Below are 19,266 nucleotides of genomic sequence, written 5' to 3' on the forward strand. Positions count from 1 at the left end.
AAGACAGTAAATACTACAGGCATACCTGTATCCTACGATATTTAAAGAAATACGCAATTGCAATATTAATTGCTTTTAATTGCAATTAAAACGCAATTCTTGTAGCTTTCTTAACTCAACGGGAAGACAAATAACCAATACGTACTCACGCAACGACAAATATTATATGGCACCATTTTTTTCTATGAACCAGTAATACATACAAAACTTTTCATTTCCGAATGAAACTGTATACATTACGGGTCCACTTCAAAAAAGTGGGGGGGCAACTGCCCCCTCTTGCCCCCCCGAATCGCCGCCCATGCTTCAGGGCTGTGTCGGAAGCCTCATATTGTGTATATATATTTTTTTTAAAATGTTATCCATTCATAAAATATAAATTCGACCATCCTCCCCTATAACGTGCAATTATTCATCATTCCTAACAGCGTCATATTAAATTTGTACATGAATACAGCTAATACACTTCATTAAAATAATAAAGAAAAGTAGGGGCGTGTCTTTAAAATTAGGTAGGAAAGATAATTTGAAGATCTGGCATAATTTACAAAAATCTAGCATAATTCAGACCCGTGTTTGGCATCATCGGGAGTCTCGAGTGTGGCAACCCTGATCGTGCGTCATGCGAGGAGTCAGTTTGATTGAGGATGGCGCACAGGCAAGAATTTCGATAGAGAAGTCATCATCGGCTGTGATATTGCCGTTTGGCGAATCGTGCCATTAGTGCCCAATTACGCCACGCAAAAATCAATGGTGGGTGATGTAATCCTGAAATGGAAACGTCACGGTATTACCAGTGTCTCTAAAAGGCCTAGATGACCCAAGATATTGACGGATAGGGACCGGAGAGTGTTGAAAGAAGTGGTATCCAGCAATCACCGTCAAACTGCACCTGCCATCCAGCACGATTTCCACACCGCATCGGGCACATCAGTTTCACTGAACACTATCAGGACAGAACTGCATGCACTTGGTTTCCATGGTAGAGTAGCTGCCCACAACCTACAAATCACTCCAAGGAACAAAACCAAAAGTTTGGCATGGTGTAAAGCTAATCGAAATTGAATCCTAGACAAATGAAAACATGTGCTATGGAGTGGTGAATCACGCTACACGTGTTTCATGTCAGATGGTAAGGTGTGGGTGTGGCGACAACCCGGGAAACGCTTCTTACCAGATTGCATTGTGCGAACAGTGGAATTTAGTGGTGGTAGTGTAATGGTGAGGGGTGCATTTTGTTCCTGCTTGTTGCTGTGCCGAGTTGCTGTGACGAGTGCAAATTATCTGGACAGTTTGGACAATTCCCAGACAAAAAATAAATGAACAAATATTTTTATACATACTGGTTAAAGGTATATAGATAACAGTTCGTTTCTGGGACTATTAAAATTTAACGCAAAAATGGCTAATACTCGACTGAGGTACTAATTATTATATGATACACCTAGAACGGAGCATTACAGCAGTTCACCATTGGTTCGAATATGCAAAACATATAATAATATATCACAAAAATTGCCGTATTTAGATTTTAGTATGTCATTTCGAACCAATTATGAATTGTTGCGACAAAATGAGTTGAGTTGATTTTGGGTTTAACGTCCCGTTCAGCAGGGAGGTTATATGAGACGCGGACCTACTGATTAACGTGGGATCCGAACCACATGAGCTCCCGCCGGGAATATGTTGCGACAAAATGTTTTATGAATTTCTAAAAAGTATATTCACATGTATATGTATAAGCGTATTAATTTCATGTATTTTTGCTACTGCAGCTATTTCAATTTTATATAGTTTCTTTGAAAATTAATTGTATAATATTTATTTATATTCTTGTTATTTTTCCTTTAAATCTATTACAATAGTAAACTTGTTAAAAAATGTTTGGGTCTTCTGTAATTGGAGAATATATTCTCTGTTGAAGACAATAAATAAATATTATTATTATTTCACAATTTCGTTAGTTTCGTTGCCTTTCCCAGCAATTTTTTTTTTTCAGAACCATCTATAACTACATTCCAAGCAAATGAATGTTTTAGGAAAGGTGTTCTCATATCAATGCTTGCTTTCCTTGCTTTTTTTTCTTTGAACGAAATCAATTGGTATTCGGTGCCACTATGTTCTGGGTTGCCTGGACGATTTCTCTCTCTGCATACGAAGAAAGCAAGCTTACTTTTTATTTCCATCCACCCATTAGCTACATCAACAACAGTTTAACGTTATTTTGGTTCATCTGTACAACAGCCGGTCCGCGGGCCATATGCGGCCCGCTGGTCAGTTATTGAAAACAATAATTATTACAAATTTTCTTTTTTTACAAAACCTGTTAAGAGTGAACTGGAAATTTTCCATCGATCACACAGTGCTCAACGTGGTAACCCCTGAAGACAAGCACTTGACAAGCGCAGGTACTTGGGGGAAATTTCCCTCGGAATAAGGATTCCTAGATGTACCGACAAAGTTCTAAATATATTATTCTGCTCCTCTTTAGTGAGTAAATAATTTGGTTACCAGTATAACAGTTGTTTTGTGTTATTGTGATGTAAATTACGATGAACATGTTCCATCATTTAATACTATACTATTCAATTGTCGTAAAAGTGATGAACCTACAGTGAGGCCCGCGACGCCATTTAGTGCTCTGTGATTGGCCCGCCCACTGTTCAGGATTGCACACCCCTACTGTACAACTTGCATGATAATTAGTATGCACTTTTCCTCATGTGCATGTTGTTTTTATTAGTTTCTCATATTCCCTATGTTTTTGGTTACTGCACCCTCTTTTCATTCATGTTCTCACGTCAATTCCTATTGCAGGTATACACACACTGTGCTGCTGCTATTCTCCTCGAATGGCCCGCCTCTCTCATTTATAATTAGGGATGGTACCGAGACCGAGACTAGTCTCGGTATCGTCTCGATAATTCGAGACGAGACCGAGACCTAGACGGAGTTTTACATACCGAGACGAGACCGAGACCGAGACAGACCTCTATCAATTGAGACGAGACCGGGACGAGACCTCAGTCAGTCTCGGTCTCGTCTCGAATATTGACGGCTATTTTGCCTTTACTCAAAATTTGTTTCGTTGCTGTGTGAGATAATATGGGAACGGTTGACTGATGTACAGTGGCGTATTTAGGGGTAGGTGTCGGGCTCAAGCCCCTCCGAATTAAATTTGTGATCACTTTTTCGCATTGTACGTACAACACAAATGTTTCTTACCCGTTCCTCAAGCCTCTCCCTAAACAAAATCCACTACTGTTGTATATAATCTTCTCTCTCTCTCTCAAAAAATACTGAAAATTTGTACCATGTTGTGTGAAATATTGAAAGGAAAATTCTTCTAGATACTCTGCAATACGTATTTTCTCAAATTGCACTATGTAAGATATTACCTATTTCTAATTTAGATACTAAATAAAATCACAATACCACATACATTATTCAGTGTAATAAAGGACTATACAGTATCACTAACATCAACATTTTGGAGATATCTAATAACTCAAATGGCATAGACGGTGCAATGCGCATCATTTCTATCTTAGTGTCAAATACTATAATCATGGTATAATGTATTTCGAATGAATGTAGGACCAAAGTTAAAAGAAATGAAAAAATTAACTTTTTCTAAAGACTTTACTTCGAAAACGTGCTGACATATCACGTCTCATCATGTAGATGCTTCCAAAAGACTTAAGTGATCATGTCATTTACAACAATTGTTATTTCAAACCGTTTCAGAGATAGCAAACACATGGATAGTGATTGTTATACTGATTAAAATAACGTATTTGTGTTAAATTTTTATAATGATTGTTGCTTTAGTTTGCTTCTATAACATTATAACAATAGTTTTTGGTGGTTTTAATTACAAGTCGCAGTTCCATTATTTTAAGTAGTGTTGCCAACTTAAATAAATTGCTAAATATAATTCTAAATATTGTGCAAATAACGTAGCTAAATGCAAAATATTTTAAAATTACTGGTAATTTGTTTTATGGCGCAAGAATCTTTCCAAAAGACGATGTTTTTCGTAGTCTTTGTAATGTTAATGTCAAAGTTTTGGTTCCAGCAATACATGTAAATGCAAATTATAACTGAAATTAAATGTAATTGATAACTTTTCAGTAACCCTAGTTGTTCCCCTAAGCCTTAATCCTGATAAACACAAAACCATGGTTAATTAAAAGTTCTAATTACACCCTAGTTTCATTTCACTTGTTTTAGTTTGACCACCAACCACCTCAAACTCAATCCATACCATATAGCTATATGCAATTATTCGAGGACTTACAGTTAGTAATACACATTATGTTGATTTTTGGTTTGATTTGTTTTAGTTTAACGTCCCACGATTATGCTAACGTGTCTAAAGGAGGCGTGGAGCTAACGATTATAATGGAATCAGAACACTTCGGTCGTTCAACTGTACCCTCACCGGAAATCAAATTCGGGACCACGGGAACCGAAGTCAAGCGTGCTAGCCACTAGACCAAATGGAGGTCCTCACATTGTGTTGATTTAAATAATTGAGTCAGTGTTGTCAGATTCCAAGATCAAAAACTAGCGTGTCTGTACTCCAAAAGTAGCGGATTTGAATTATTTGTAGGCCAAATATATACAGCAGAAATGAATTATTTGGCAACTAATGACTGGTAGTAATGAAATGACTTTTAACATGGACTGGAAAATGTGCTGGACATATTTGAAAGAAATTATTATCGATAAACAAAAACAATTCTAGACAGGATGCCACGAGATAAAAACAGCTTAGAAAACGTCCTTGTACAAGAAGGTTTAACGAAATCAAGAACAACTGGGGAGTATGATTATGGTTATGATTTTATTATATCTGGACCTCAGAGATAATCTGCAGCAAAACTACGAAAATTAAAAGAAAAGAAAACTAGAAAGTTAAGAATCACTTGTTTTGCCAGGACAGAGAATATATATATATATATATATATATATATATATATATATATATATATATATATATATATATATATATATATATATATATCGAATTACCTATATACTTATATAATACACTATGTGATCAAAAGTATCCGGACACCTGGCTGACAATGAGTTACAAGTTCGTGGCGCCCTCCATCGGTACTGCTGGAATTTAATATGGTGTTGGCCCACTCTTAGCCTTGATGATAGCTTCCATTCTTGCAGGCATACTTTCAATCAGGTGCTGGAAGGTTTCTTGGGGAATGGCAGCCCATTCTTCACGGAGTGCTGAACTGAGGAGAGGTATCGATGTAGGTCGGTGAGGCCTGGCACTAAGTCGGCGTTCCAAAACATCCCAAAGGTGTTCTATAGGATTCAAGTCAGGACTCTGTTTAGGCCAGTCCATTACAGGTATGTTATGGTCATGTAGCCACTCCGTCACAGACCGTGCAGTATGAACAGGTGCTCGATCGTGTTGAAAGATGCAATCGCCATCCCCGAATTGCTCTTCAACAGTGGGAAGCAAGAAGGTGCTTAAAACATCAATGTATGCCTGCGCTGTGAGAGTGCCATGTAAAACAACAAGGGGTGCAAGCCTCCTCCAAGAAAAACATGACCACACCATAACACCACTACCTCCGAATTTTACTGTTGGCACTACACACGCTGACAGATGACGTTCATCGGGCTTTCGCAATACCCACACCCTGACATCGGATTGCCACATTGTGTACCGTAATTCGTCACTCCACACAACGTTTTCCCACTGTTCAATCGTCCAATGTTTACGCTCCTTACACCAAGCGAGGCGTCGTTTGGCATTTACCTGCGTGATGTGTGGCTTATGAGCAGCCGCTCGACCATGAAATCCAAGTTTTCTCACCTCACGCCTAACTGTCATAGTACTTGGAATGGATCCTGATGCAGTTTGGAATTCCTGTGTGATGGTTTAGATACATGTCTGCCTATTACACTTTACGACCCTCTTCAACTGTTGGCGGTCTCTATCAGTCAACAGACGAGGTCGCCCTGTACGCTTTTGTGCTGTACGTGTCCCTTCATGTTTTCACTTCACTATCACATCAGACGCAGTGGACCTAGGGATATTTAGGTAGGAGTGTGGAAATCTCGCGTACAGACTTCTGTCACAAGTGACACCCAATCACCTGATCTCGTTCGAAGTCCGTGAGTTCCGCCCCATTCTGCTTTCTCACGATTTCTAATGACTACTGAGGTCACTGATAATGAGTACTTGGCAATAGGTGGCAGCACAATGCACCTAATATGTTTCGCAAGTAATTTTCAATCAATATAAAATTTCAACATGAACGCACGATTAGTTTTCTCGAATAAAGATCACATGCACTGCTGAGAGCTCAGGAATAAGCTTAATCTATGTTACGGCACTGGATATATGGTTACGTAATATATTACGACCTTATGAACTTGTATAAGAAACAGAATGTACTTAAAGCGAACTATACGAAACATCGGACTTTGAATCTAATTTGTTTGGTGATCCAACCCGAGACCACAGATAGCAAAGATGAGTACCGTAGCTCCCACCACAAGGTTAAGGAAGTTCCTGTTTTAAAGTGTAAATTAAACACTGGGATGTGAAACGGTAATAAAGCATTTGATTAATTTGAAACAAAATATATTGTAGTAATAATTTACTCTATTTGTTAAGATAACGAACATTATATTATGTTTTTAAAATGACAGTCAAAGCAGAATGTATTGGATAATAACTGAGAAATTGTAAAATTTCAATTTCGGTACGATTAAATACATTCGTGCTGCTATGTGATGCGTTATCCGTTAGGACGTATTGAACATTTCTGATTCAAAGGAAGTAAATAAACTACTGTATAGTACTGGAGTTAATTTAATAGAGTTTAATTGTATAGGCAGTACTGAAGCTATTTGAGACAAAGTCTATTGCTGAAAGTGAAATATGGGTTACTATTAGGGTTTTATCCCAAGTGTGTTATACCCACTGATGATTGAACCCGGAACACACGCATGGAAAGCATTAGCGTTAGCAATTTAGCTACGAAGAAGTACACCATACCATAATTCTGTCAAGAATGAAGGCAAAATATAAGAAACGGAAACGACACACTGTACGATAATAATACTTTCATAATTTAATTTCACACTATTTGTTTCGAGACTTTCGAGACGAGACGAGATCGAGACTTGGCCTACGAGACCGAGACCGAGATCGAGACAAGCATCTGTTGACCGAGACCGAGACTGCGATTTTTGACTCGAGACGAGATCGAGACCGAGACTGCTACTTATCAACCGAGACGAGACCGAGACTGTATAAAGTCTCGTCTCGTCTCGTCTCGATACCATCCCTATACTGATGTTGCAGTTATGCAATCCCACATAGCTAATTACAAAATTCCCGCGCCATGCTGAATTCGTTGAAGATATCACATTGCCGACCACGAATTACTGTTTGCTGTTTTTATAGTCTTCGAAACACGCTAATTTAGACCTCTCTTTCTCAAGAGAATTGACGAGGATTCCCTACTTCCTTTGGAGAATCCCTTGCGTAGCTACGGGTTTCACGATTGCGGCGTAAACATTTTTGGTAGGGATGCACGCGAGACGAGACGAGACGAGAAATGAAAAAGTCTCGTCTCGTCTCGCAGCCTCAAATGTTGGTCTCGTCTCGCGTCTCGTCTCGTCTCGCAAATGTGAAGTCTCGTCTCGCGTCTTGCATAAAATTTTGAGTCTCGTCTCGCGTCTCGCGCGAGACTTTCTCGCATGGTCTCGCAGTCTCGCATATATTCTGGATCAAAATTTTGCAATGTGTTATTCTATGGCTGTTAATGAATGATGATGTGATATCCTGTCCGAAGGCAGGTATTTGACCTAAAAGTCCCTTGGCAAGGTAAATCCTGGTGGTTTGCCATTGCTTTCCATGGGATGAATGTTCATAACATCCTAAGGAGATGGAACCTAGAGTTCAACATGACATCCGAACTTGTGTTCCCTCCGCTCCAAATTAAAAGAAAAGTTGTGCTGGAATTTGATTGCTGGACCATTAATTCTCGTCAAATTAATAGCATAATTTACAGCAAAACCAGCATAAATTGTTGCTGGATCCAACATTGTTTTCCAGCTTAGAGGTTTCCAGCAATATTTTCCAGTATGCCATGCGGGCACATTTTTGCACCGAATAGACCGATAATTGGAGCGTTCGTTTTGAAGTCGGAAGTGGATGTGGTGAGGGTAGGATGTGGCCATTCAAACATCCAATTGTAGGCAATTTGAAGCCGAAAGTAGGCGGATAGACACATCCTATCCTCACTCTAAATCACTAATTGTCTGACGGAGGAAATTAATATGTAGGGGAAACTGTTGTACCATGGAACACTTTTTGCGGTTTTCAAGATATAATATTACTAACAGTTATTTCTGCAATTGTATTGCAGTGCATTTAAACTTCATGTCTTCTGAATGAAACTGTATCATTATTTAAGTTCTTATTTCTATTCTTCGTTATGTTTTTAAGTTTTCAAAAATTCCCAAGAAAGTGTTCCGTGGTACAAATACTCATGTACCTTGGAACACAGCCTCATGTACCTTGAAACATATATTTCTAATATGGTAATTCACAGAAATAAAGTCACAAATAATTATTCTATGATTTATTTTGTATATCCAGATTTGTGGTTTTTGATATACAAAAGCGTGTGAAAAAAAAGAGAATGGAAATTTTAATACTTACTCTAATCAGGCAAGTTTTTACCTTCATATTTAACCTATTATTAATCGGAAGGTTAACCTTATTTATTTATTGAAAAATTCGTAAACCTAGCAATAACTAAAATATGAAAAGAACACTATAACAATATTCTATTTGTTATTCTATTCTTAAAATCCTGAAGAAAAAACAAAGAACAAAGGCTCTAAAACAGTTACAAAATTGATCATATGTTGGGCATACTATGTTCTAATTCTTTTAACGTAAAGTAGACAGACCTATCAGAAGATAACATAAGGAATTACTAAATCGGGAAATATTGACTTATTCGTGGAAATGGTCTCGGCCTACGTGATCTATTACTTATGTAACTTAATGTTACTCAATTATAAGAACCAAATCCACTTGAAACCACAATTGTTCAGACATTCTACAGGAGCCTATTGGCCGAACGGGTGGTGGCAGTTCCACTATAATACCAGATGCATTCACTTCAGACTATCTTGCAAAGAGGGGGCCGCGGTGGCTCAGTGGTAGAGCGTTCACCTCTGGTGCTTGGGGTCCCGGGTTCGATCCCAGCCCCCGCCAAGTGAACCTTGTGGTGGACAAACACCGTGTGCGTGGGTTTTCTCGGGGTTCTCCCGTTTCCTCCCACTTTCTTCATTCCACCATTTCATTCATTACTCATCATCACCGTCTCCTTTAGCCTAACCGGCATAACCGTGGGACGTAAAACTCAAAGATTTCATTTTTGTCTTGCAAACTCTTCATAAAATTTATTTGCAGTACCTGAAATATCCTTAAATAACTTGATTTTAAATTTGTTGTAATTAGATTCAACTGAACAAATCTATCCTGCATAAAATTCAATGCTTCGTTTTTTCTTAAACTGCACCAACACATAGTCATCCAGATTGACATTATCGCTTCAATGCTTTAGTCTAATTCAACTTCTGTGTTCATCTGTTCTGCAAGCATAACATCACTATCATAATTTTCATACAGGCTTATGTTCTCAGAATCTTCATCAGATGTTTCGAAACTATTTTTTCTATTGGAATTGTTCTTTCCTTTTCTTTGCTGTTCTTGCTTCTTATTTCCTTTCTATGTGGCTCTGTGCTCTTTCTTATCTTTCAATACTTGCTTTGCAAATGTCTCTCTTACTACCCTACTTCTACCTGTGACAGTCTTTCTTCGACATTTTGTACTTTACCAAGTTTGTGCTTTCTGGTTTGACTGTACTTTTTCTTTAAAGACTGATGTAGAAGGCAAAACTTGCACAAGTTGCAAAATTGATTCGTTTCGTTCATGTACCAGACTGTTGTCCTTTTCACGTATATCATTTAGATGACAATCCGGCCGATGGTCTGTTAGTGAAGCTGGTAAAAAGTCTAACTCCAAGAAAATGATTTTATCTATAGGATAAATTCTGAACAGCGAAAACCACTTGTATGTGCTGAAGGCACACGTGGATAGATAATTCCCAACACTTCGGCCACAGCATAAATATCAAAACGTTTCCCAGGATTATTATGTAAACATTCTTCCATAGCTTAGTTATAAAAACATTTAAAAGGACCGTAAACAGCCACATCCAGTGATTGTAGTCCTGAAGTATGCGAATGGGGAGTCAGCATGACAACTCCAGCTTCAGCAACCATCTCAACAGCCTCGACAGATAAGTGCGTTTCATAGTTATTGATGTGGCCATTGGGCATATTTGTTATTAATCTTTCCCCTCCGTCCTCACATTTCACACTATACTCAAATGTTTCTTTCCCTGACTGTCTAAAATATTTCAGATGTCGGGATAAAGTAGCTAAAGACACTTGGCAAACTTTGCAAACTTCACGAATTGAAATACGCTTCCCAGGCTCGGGAATGACTGCTTTAATTGCATTCTTGATTGAATTTGAGTTAATGGCAGGCCTTTTCTTTCCTATCTTGCCTCTTGGCATTTCGATTCCTGCAACGATAATAAAAGAATGTTCAAAAATACACTTGACAATGAGTTCATGTACCTTGGAACATGTTCCAAGGTACAAGATATGTTTCTGTTTCATGGTACAAGAGGCTGTAGACAATTACTAAAATGGCGCAATAATGATAACGCTACATTCAGAGTAGGAAAGCAAGTCACAAAAATGCTCACCTAATCCCTCTGAACTAATAGATTATTACAGATTATACAAACAACAAACAGTAATGGCACTAAAAAAAACAATATTTCAATTTCTAAATAGTTCGTTTTATCCCTGAAAAAAAGTTTTTCACTTTCATAAATCACATACACTTCTTAGCACAACGAAAGCCACGATGGCACTGTCTGACAATGTTAAAGCATCATATAGTTCGTTGAATCACCTCTAGATAGTATAGGAACTCAGAAACATGCGAGTGTTCCAAGATACACTATGCTCAAGGTACAACGGTTTCCCCTACAGTACGTTACCCAGTGTCTATACAGTAGAGTAATTGTACAGTGGGTAATTGGATTAAATATAGGTAACTGCTGCAAATAATAAAATTTAAACTCCGCCCAACTTACCTTGTACTCCGCCTTCCTTCACCAAATTTTAGCTTCATCCGGCTTCATCCTGCCAAATGCTTTTGAGATAAGGGCTGGAGGTCTATTCTTTAGTTACATGTCTGTGGTCTCAAATCAGGGTACCGCAATTTGTTGCGGTACTCATCGCGGAATGCTCTCCGTATAAGTGAGAAACTTACCACAAAAACCTCTCCTTTTTTTTTAAGTAGCTTCATTTACACTTATACGGTTTACTATTACACGCCACAATTAACATATACTAATATACTAACCTAAATAACTGATATACAACATAATTATATTATATACTGTAAGGATCCCCACGTTGCCGTACCAGGTAATAACCACGTGTGAACTACATGTGTTAGTAATAAATAAAAACAAACAGACGACGGTCCCGAAAAGGAGTCGATCACCATCGCCAACAGTCGGAAGGACGAGAATCAACGAAGGAAGCCGACAATACAGGATAAAAAGGACCTACACGCCTTGACCAACATCAATCTTCCCGGATTGATCTAAACACCTAAAACCCCTCTCACGACGCTTGGTCACCGAGAGGTACCCACGACGCTTGGTCACCGGGTTCCTTTCCTCTTTCTCACGACGCACGGTCACCGAGAAAGAGATACCTAATCTACACCCCTCGCACGACGCTTGGTCACCGAGAGTACCTCACCTCAAAGCCCACGACGCTTGAGCACCGGGCTCCTATCTAATCTTACCTAAATATTAGTGGAATTTCTTATTATAATTTGTATACATAAACTTTTTATAATAAAAAGGTAAAGGGAAAAGTCCAAATCCCGAGTACATTTATTGCTCTACCCAAGAAATTTTACAATACTAATAACAATTATATCAATGGCTCGCAACCGGAGTGCCGCGGGGAATAGTGATAATTAATTTTCAATACTTTAGACACTGTCAAGTATGCTATGCACCTACCTTAGTTTCCTTCTTCTGAGGGAAATATATTTTTATATCCCCCTTCCTGCAGCTACTCTCCTGATCTTTGTCGCTGTCGCGGCAGAGAATCGCGTACTCTTTCTTGTGAATATTTTGCAAGTGTTTCTTCAGCCCCGTTGTATTATTAGAATACATTTTCAATTCTATTTTCATAGGCTTACATAATTTACAAATAGCCAACTCAGCATTCGTCGCAATTTCAAAGTAATCCTGGAACTTACGCCCTGCTCTTTTGGGTGGATCAAGACTCGAACTTGCAGAAACAGTACTTGAATCCGTTTCACTTTCAACTGGGTCCCCATTTGGCTCTTCTAAAATATCGTCGCCACTATCAACATTTACACGTTTTGGTCGTTTCCTTAAAGGGTGATTTTCCATTATAAAGATGTTTTTATACAACCAAAAGCGCTTGTTAACAACAAAAGAACTCCTCACAACACAATACGACCCAATGTTTTCGGTTTGTTCGCGCTTGTAGCAATGTTGCATTATCGCATTTTATCAACTTTCGCTTTCAACTTATATAGTGTTGCCACATCTAGAAAATAAAATTACTGACAGATATAGGGCCATTCCTACCATCTCCCACCAAACCTATAGGGCCATTCCTACCATCTCCCACCAAAACTATAGGACCATCCTACCAAACCAGTGTTTGAATTAAATTTCCGAACTAGAGGGGGATGTTTTTGATAAATATATCCTACTTATACCATGTAAAAATATCATGTTATTTCTGCGAGCCGGGCCGGGGATAAACTTTGACGAGAGGGGATTTCCCGCCATCCCCCAACATTAATCGCTAGTAGTAATGTGAAAAAGACAGAAACAACAGAAATATCACATTTCACAGCAATAGGGAGTCTTATTCGCTTTTCAGACCAAAAACAGAAAGAAGTTCATGTATGTGTTTGTGTCGCAAAATAAAGTCCTAAATCGATGCTGTAATAAATTTCCAATTTACAAAGCTTTTCTTTTCTAGTGATGTTTAGAAACTAAAGAAGGTTTTAATTCTGAAAATCAACCTTGAATAATAATAAATCTCATAAAATGTCTATTGCCCCAATCACTTTTTTGTTCCTGGAGGCATTAACGCTCAACTTAGAAAATTCAATAAATGTAAAATCAATAATTTACAATTAAATGTAATTCATAAATGTTGCGAGACGGCGAGAAGTCTCGCGAGACTTCTCGTGCGAGACTTAACAGAGTCTCGTCTAGCGTCTCGTCTCGCATGGTTTAGTCTCGTCTCGCGTCTCGCATAAAATTTTCAGTCTCGTCTCGTGTCTCGTCTCGCAAATGCGAGACGAGACGCGAGACGAGACGAGACTTCTCGCGTCTCGCGTGCATCCCTAATTTTTGGATAGGGCACATTCGATGTCTTTGATTCGACCATACCGCCTTTGCTCTATCGTTTATGGATTCAAGGTAGCAATAGATTTTCAATTAAGCTTTTGTTAGATTTTGAGCCGCCACCATTTTACACAGGGTTGTCGTAGAAAGTCGAGACTTGCTCCTTCTTCTTTCATTTAACAACAGCTTTCAAACGATGTGTTACTTAACCCCTCTTGCAATTTGACACTTTTTATTTGGACCCCACCTGGGACCCCGTGGGGGCCCTGGGATAAGACATTTTAACTTAAATCATTGTACTTTGAAAATAATACCACACTTTCTTTCCAGCTTTCACATTTGTCTCATCGTTTCCGATTTATAGAGATGGCCATGGACTTTTTAATTGTTTTCGTTTACATTTTGACCCGCGGCAATTTAACACAGTGTTGTCATAGAGAGTCGAGACTTGCTCCATTTTCTTTCATTTTACAACAACTTTCAAACGATATGCTATTTAACACCCCTTGCCATTTGAAAATTTTGAATTGGATCCGTCTGGGACCCTGCGGGGGACCTGGAACAAAATTTTTTACTCCAAAAAGTGTGCTCTTAAAAATGGTGGGATACGTGTTCTTCGAGTTTTCCATTTACCCAGCTGTTTCGTAACAAGTTACTCGATTTAAAGTACTCTACCTGTCTTCTTTTTTTTTTATTTATTTATTTATTTTATTTTTTTTTATTTATTTTTTTTTTTTAGCTTTTGCATTACAAAATATGTTGTAACTCACGATATCCTGCCCGGTGGCACGTATAACTTTGGGATTCGTCTAGTTATAACATATCAAATGCAAACACAATTGTCTCGTACGGATCTCAGCGGAGCAACTTCGTAACCCTCCTTTGTTAGATCATTCAACTTCTTCAATTCAATGTGCTAAACGTAAATCCGTTTGGGTATTTTTAAGAGAAAATTCATTGTAAAAAGTAATTTGGTTAGTAGTATTGATGTGTGATGGAGTTGCATGTGTGTGATTTTTGAAAAATAAATTTTAGTGAGATCTGCTGCTGTAGGTTAGGATAAAAATGGTATAATACTGGTGTACTTTCCCCCAAACATAAGCCAAATGTGTTCAGTTTAATCGTTGTTATCAGTAGGGTTGACACGATTATAGCAAGTTCGTTTAAACGGAGTGTTTTTTTTTTTTTTTTTTTTTTACTTTATTTCCCCCTGGAAAAATCGCCTAATTCGCACCCTGCGTGTTCCCATATTCTTTAAATTTGCCTACTTCAAGTTTTCATTTTTATTTGAGTTTGTTTTGTTAGTAACTCAATTAATAACGTAATTTGAATGTTAATGGTGAATCGTGTTATTCTTCATCTGTACCTATTAATGGTAACTGGCGATAACAACCGAAAATTTATATACAAGTTTGTTCTGTAAACCTGATGTACTGTAATTTTTTAGAAGATTAAGCCACTTTTTTTTTAAATAGTGATTTATCAAAAAATCGTATAAAATTGAGCTAATTCGATGTGAAATAAGTATTTTAATCGTTCTTACGATAATTTTATTATTCTCTAAAATAACAATTGTGTTAGTAACGCTTTATGTAACTAAAGTTGACGAATGAACATGCCGTTCTAAATCGTCGTGTCAGCATAAAGATAGGCTCTTAAATCACATTAGGAAAAGCTGTAATGCACTGTCATTATGTTGGCAAACACTGTTGTCACAGTTGTTCCCAGTCCAACACTCGTTTCACGTAATATACGGTTTACTCTATCATAGCTCTATCATTACTCTAACATACGGTTTACAACATTTTGACTAGCGTTTGTTTAATTCTGCTGTTAAGTGGAAATAACTCTCTGTTTTAAGCGACAAATCTTGAGAATTATATATTTATGTAGAATTAAATATAATCATGAATAACGACGGTTTATCCAAAAATGAATATGAATGTGATATAATGTTCCAAGGATCAACATTTGGTAGTTATATGTATTGAGATATGATTCGCTTTATGCAGAGGAAAGTTTAGAACCTACGAAATGTTGTCATAGTTGCATATCAAAGACAGGGAATGTTTCAACATTGTAGTTTGTTTCACAAGCGCTCCAAATTCAATCTAATAGCTGAACTGAAATCTCTTCACTCTCTGGCCTGCATCTGAACGTAATAAAACTTAAGGAATATACGCTGAAGATTGGCTTGATTTTTGTAAATCTTTTACCATCTATCAGGAGATATTTCTGATGTGTTTAATCTCTTGGAGTGGCTATCATACGTTGCACAATGTTCCAAAGGTCGAAACGGTTCTAAGCTTATTTGCTGACCAAGCCGATCATATTCAACAACGAAAGAGATTGAACCGGTTAACACAGGTTTGGTTTTCATTTGTGTACAACAGGAAGCGTGAGATCTTGCAGTATCTAGTTTAGGAATCAGCAACCCACCAACGCTGGTTGGCACCAAAATCGACTCAATCGCTAGCGCATCGTTTGTGCACGTCTGTGTACTCAAAACTCAAAATGTTAATTTGTGTCCGAGGGGTATATGAAATTTTACTGTATTTGTATTTGGGCACCTGTTTCTCCAAATCTATAGGTTGACGCCAAAATGGTTTCGGTAAGGTTTTCGGCAACCACTTTATACCATCTTAAATAAAATAGAAGACCTCGTAGAAGAACATAAAATAATAATTTTCTCATGTGTTGACTTAGCATCAGAAATATATAGCTTTATAAGAATGAAAATGAGTTGATTATTTTCCGAAGAGTTACTGTGATTTCTGGTACATATCATACTTAGAGAAGGACAGCATACTTTAATATGCATCTTAATAAAAGAGGGAACCAGGTGAAAGATCATAATATGATAATTATCATAAGTTCCGACTTGAGACTACAGACATATAGCTTTATACGAAGGAAAATGTGTTGAAAATCTTCTGAAAAATGACTATGCTATCCGCGTACATATCATACTTACAGAATAGACACATCACTTCTATATGCACCTTCAATGAATGAGAGAATCTCATAAAAGAATATAAAATAATAACTTTCTTAATTTTCGACTTGACACCAGAGATACATAGAGCTTTATGTGAATGAAAATGTACAGATCACTTAATTTTCCGAAAAATTACTATTTTCCTCGTATATATTATAAGTAGAGAACAGAAACCCACTTTTATATGCACTTTAAATGAAAGAGAGAAAATCGTAAAAGAATATGAAATAATAATTTTCTTAAGGTTCGACTTGGTACTAGAGATACCTGGATTAAATTACATAGTATAAAAATAAGAATATGTATTGGCAACCCTGTATATTTTATAGTATTGAAAACCGAAAAGTCGACTAAAATCACCCCGGTGTCAAAATGATGCGTTTCCTGACATAGTTATATTATTGTCCTCATAGAACTATCGAATATTGCTTTCTGTGGAAAGTGCATGTATAACAATCAACTGCAACTGATGATTAAAATAATGAGCATGCGGAACTGTTTTCCTAGTCAGTTTTCTAGTAATTTCTGGAAACCACCATGTTTCCCTCACATAACATTTGCGTCGTCGTAACACTGACTAAGAATAGTCTTTTCATTGCTACCTGTACTGTTCAATACTCCTAGAATTGCATTTAGTGTTCCTGCTAACCTCCGATCATTAATTAGAATTTTTCGTTTGGAGGAAGCACGAAATATGTTTTGGAGACCTGGCCCCCTGGCCCCTGTGCGCCCCGTAGGACACCCCTGATCACAATGAAAATGTTGATTTATGTATACTTCTGTATAATTTTCTCCTTATCTAGCTGAACTTGCGCTCCCGACACATGGATTCACATATGAGCATGAAGCTGCTTGTCATTCCACACAACATCTGTATATCTACATGTCCCTTTACAGAGACAAGTGAAAGAGGTCTTGATAAAAAAAAAAAAAAAAAAAAAAAAAAAATCACCAAGGAGTACCACATAAAGGGGTGATTACTTTTTCAATATCTCGCACGTTTGCAAGATTTGAGGTTGGAGTTTCTAATTCACGTATAGTCAGTGTTTTCTTTCTTCTTGCATGCAGTATGTAATAAGCAAATACATTACATACACAATTAATTATAATATCAGTGATATATGGTGTTCATTAGGCAAAACACTCCGAACAAGTAAGATTCATCTTAGCCTGGAGAAATGGTTATCCTTCGTTCCTCATATCGTTTGGCTATGAAACAAGCACCTGAGAGATATACAACCCCTGTATACAAATATGTTTTATTGGAATGTATAACTCATAGGGTATGATGCTTTACTTTTTAAAAATTTCAACACTTCCAGTGTACCACTAAAAATGTAATAAAGAAATAACGACCACTTACACGTTTTTTTTATATATTCAATTAGAACTGGACAATATACATAAAATTTGGAATCGACCAGCGAAAATGTTACGTTTCTAGCACTTCTGGTTTACGAGATCTCATTATCGAAAGGATTGGGAACAAACATATAAACCTAGCATACTAATATGTAGACTAGCTGAACATGCGCTGTCTACCCAGCGCATGATTCTGATTTGATCATGAATCTCCTTCCTACTGTGCATGTCTCCTTACTCACACAAGTAAAGGACAGGAAACTCACAAAGGAAGTGAATTTCTATGTACAGATGCTGGAGTGAGTTCGTAGCAAATTTGTAGAATTAACACGATATCAAGTGGAAATATTTTTTCTAATAAATCCGCATCCGTCCGAGTACGGCTCATTTCGTCTCTTGAGGTCTTTGAAGTTGAGAGCATGCAAGAGGTTTCGCCATTCAATTAAGCAAAGCGCCTGCAATGTCCGTCAACCCACCATACGCAACTTCTCTACTGGTTGTCTAACACCGTAGTTTCGGCCTGCAACAATGCTAATCTCATGGGCTCAAAATGACCCCTAATTGTTGAATAGAGCAATAACGGCACGGTTTATGAAAATTTGAATAAAAACTGGACAATCTACACAAAATTTGGAATCGACCAGTGAAGATGGCACGTTTGTAGCACTTGTGGTTTCCGAGATCTCATTATCGAAAAGATTGGAGACATATAAACCTAGCATATATAGATGGGTGGCGTGGTTATCGCTAGCAACAAGCGAAACCTACTGCCAGTGCCTTTAGAAGTGGTGATACCTGGTGGCGAAAACGGTAACTATTACCGTCAGGTTTTATGTAACTAGGAAGGGAATGTAAGATTCTATTGAAAGTGTGGGAAGTCTTAAATACTCGTGCGTTTCAATAAGTTAATAAATGTAGGTATACATAACTATTTAATTTATTTAGAAAACTAGAACTCACGTTTTCTAATCCTTGTCACAAAGCTTGGAAGTTACTTATTTTTCTCTTTCTTCTTCATTAGGGTGCATCATGAGGATAACTACTTTGTAAATTTCGTGTGTAAAAAGAAAAGGTTAAATATTAAGTCTCTAAGTAACAACAATTATTACAAATATAATAATACAATTTTCACAGAGATGATTATAATTCAATAATTAACACTTTTTGATATTCCATGCGTGTTTATTTTATTTGACTGATGGTTCAGACGCACTGCGTTTGAAACGTAAGTCAAATAAACACGAAAGGAATATCAAAATTTTATTTCTTGAATGATAATACATATATTGTTGGGTTTTGAATATTAAATTCAAATTATCCATAAAAAATGCAATCTCCCAACAAATA

The 19,266-nt window shown here is 37.3% G+C and overlaps 1 long non-coding RNA gene across 1 annotated transcript in view; it reads right to left on the reverse strand.

Annotated features, from left to right (window-relative positions):
- LOC145693454 (uncharacterized) overlaps nucleotides 1-19,002 on the reverse strand; it is a 262,867-nt gene extending 243,865 nt beyond the window's left edge. The window contains exon 1 of the long non-coding RNA XR_014132778.1: nucleotides 18,880-19,002. This is a non-coding gene — a long non-coding RNA (uncharacterized LOC145693454). The remainder of the gene's footprint in view (nucleotides 1-18,879) is intronic.
- Between the last annotated feature and the right edge of the window lie 264 nt (nucleotides 19,003-19,266).

The sequence above is a fragment of the Thermobia domestica genome, chromosome 8, assembly GCF_964235325.1.
Source record: "Thermobia domestica chromosome 8, izTheDome1.hap1.1, whole genome shotgun sequence".
Classification (NCBI taxonomy): domain Eukaryota; kingdom Metazoa; phylum Arthropoda; class Insecta; order Zygentoma; family Lepismatidae; genus Thermobia; species Thermobia domestica.